Consider the following 2,828-nt stretch of genomic DNA (forward strand, 5'->3'; position numbering starts at 1 on the left):
TGACCTCAGGTGATCTGCCCACCTCAGCTTCCCAAAGTGTTGGGATTATAGGCGTGAGCCACCAGGCCCGGCCTGGGAATTTATTATTGAATAATAAATGTGAGTTGTTGACTCCCTCAGCAAAGGAGAACTTCATTAGTCCTGCTGAGAAGAGAGATACAAGAACTCATAAGGAATTCTTGCAGAAATTGAGGCATGCCACTTCACTTAAGACCACCATTAAATGATGGTTTTCTAGATAAGGAGGGCTATTCATCCCTCTTAGTCCACTAACCTGGCAGGAAAAGAGTATGTAAATGTCTTAGCTTTAGTTTGCTGAAAGAAAATTTCAGAATTCGATTTTTTTTCCAAGGAGAGACAGACTTACACTACCATCATTTCACTGTGCTTCATCCCTCATGGAGATTTTTTTTTAAGACAGGTGTCTCACTTTGTCACCTAGGCCTGGAGTGCAGTGGCATGATTACATCTCACTGCAGCCTTGACCTCCTGGGCTCATGTGATCCTCCCACCTCAGCCTCCCAAGTAGCTGAGACTACAGGCATGCGCCATCATGCCTGGCTAATTTTTTGTAGAGATGGGCTTTCACCGTGTTGCCCAGGCTGGTCTTAAACTCCTGGACTCAAGTGATCCGCCCACCTTAGCATCCCAAAGTACTGGGATTACAGTTGTGGGTTACCACGCCCAACCAAGATCTAACAATTTTACTGTGCTTTTCAGAAGAAAATAGGGCTTCCACTGCCAAGGCCAACAGTCTGGATTTCTGTGTATTTTTCCAGTTGGACCCGAGTAGCTTGTTTCTTTAGTAGAAAAAATCTGCTAGCCAAGTTCACAGCCAAACCACAGCTAAAGTAATGTCTCCATTACTTTGACCTAGAAATTGTAATTCAAAGCTACTGTTCTTACGATTTCGAGGTATCTTTCCCTGAATCATAGGGGAAAGCTAATGACTTCAAGCTCAAATAGCAAGTACTGATGCTGAGGGTTGCTGACTTTAGATAGTCCACTGGGAGCTCTTTAGTTCTACAATAATTTGAAATTAATTCCTTCCATTCTAAAGAAAATTTGAAATTTTCTTTTCACCAAAGCAACTTTCTTTAAAAATTAAATTATTAAAAACGAATTCAGAATTTGATTCAGCTTTGTAGAAGGCCCCAATGAATTAGATTCTGTTTTCTAAAAGCTGGGAGATAAAGAATAACTTCTAAGGGATTTTCATCTCTGGCACAGACACATATCTTAATTACCAGATAACAAGCTAAGTGCCTAGTAATAAACAACCGATTAAATAAACCATGGTATATCTTCACAATGTATGTTGCTATTTTTTTTTTAATGAACAACAACAACAACAAAAAGAATGAGGAAAATTTCTATATACTGATCTGAAAAGATTTTCAAGATTCATTAAGTGAACCAAGCTAGAACAGAAGAGTATATATGTTACTTTTGTATTGGAGATAAGAATATAAACGTTAAGGCCAGGCACAGTGGCTCACGCTGGTAATCCCAGCACTTTGGGAGGCCGAGGCGGGCAGATCACTTGAGGTCAGGAGTTCCAGACTAACCTGGCTAACATGATGAAACCCCGTCTCTTTACTAAAAATATAAAAATTAGCTGGGCATAGTGGTGGGTGCCTGTAATCCCAGCTACTTAGGAGTCGGAGGCAGGTGAATCACTTGAACCGGGGAGGCAAAGGTTGCAGGGAGCTGGGATCATGCCATTGCACTCCAGCCTGGGCAACAGCGTGAGACTCTGTCCCCCCTTCCTGCCCCCACCAACCAAAAAAAGAAACAATGGAAGGATAAGTAAGAACTATGAAGATTAGGGTGAGGTCAATAAGGGTGGAGAAGACAGGGGTGGGATCAAGAGTTCTCTTTGTATAATATTTATATAGTTGGCTAGGCACGGTGGCTCACACCTGTAATCCAAGCACTTTGGAGGCCAAGGCGGGCGGATCACCTGAGGTCAGGAGTTCAAGAGCAGCCTGACCAACATGGTGAAACCCCGTCTTTAAAAAAATAAAAATAAATAAATAAAAATTAAAAAATATTTATATAGTTTAGACTTTTGAATCACACACATGTATTAATAAATAATTTTTAAAATCTTAATTTCCTTTGAAAGCAAGATGTCTGAATTCATATGCTCATAGGTGTAGGAAATATTCAAGGTGAGATAAAACTGTGAAAAATAAGTTGATCTTGAAAGTCATTTAGTGGCATTTTTCTAATGCAGATTAAATCAAGGTATTTTGTTTGCTTTCCTTTTCCATTTAACTGATAAATCCTGCAGATCCAGAAATCTAGAGAGAAAGCATTGGGACAAGACTAGATTAGAATTGGAAAAATATCTGATATATTTTAATATAATTAAAGTTTTGTAATAAATCATCCTTAGGGTTTGTACGGCCAAATCACACTAGATTTGAAACTGTTTCAAAACAATATTGGCTGGTACTAGCACAAGTTATAGTCCCCATGGACTGGGTCCAAAATTATCACAAGCCTGAAATTCTTCCTCCATGCCCTCTGAAATTCACTGTCCATCAAAATCCTAATAGCCTTAATTCATCTGTTCAAATGGAAACCTTCAGCCTTCTCAAATTGTGACTGTTTTCCCTTCAGAGAATTAGGGTGACTTCAACCAGTCCCCCGGCCTTGAACGCCACCATAGAATAAGTGTTGCAAAACCTGTCTCCCAGCCCTGACCTCTTCCCTGAGCTCCCAGTGATTGGGTCCAATTCCTTAATGTACATCTCTACTTAGATATCTAAATTTCAAATTTAGCTCTGCCAAAATACAATTTTTTTTTTTTTTTTTTTTTT

Source organism: Cebus imitator, unplaced genomic scaffold (genome assembly GCF_001604975.1).
Source record: "Cebus imitator isolate Cc_AM_T3 unplaced genomic scaffold, Cebus_imitator-1.0 Scaffold652, whole genome shotgun sequence".
Taxonomy (NCBI): Eukaryota; Metazoa; Chordata; class Mammalia; order Primates; family Cebidae; genus Cebus; species Cebus imitator.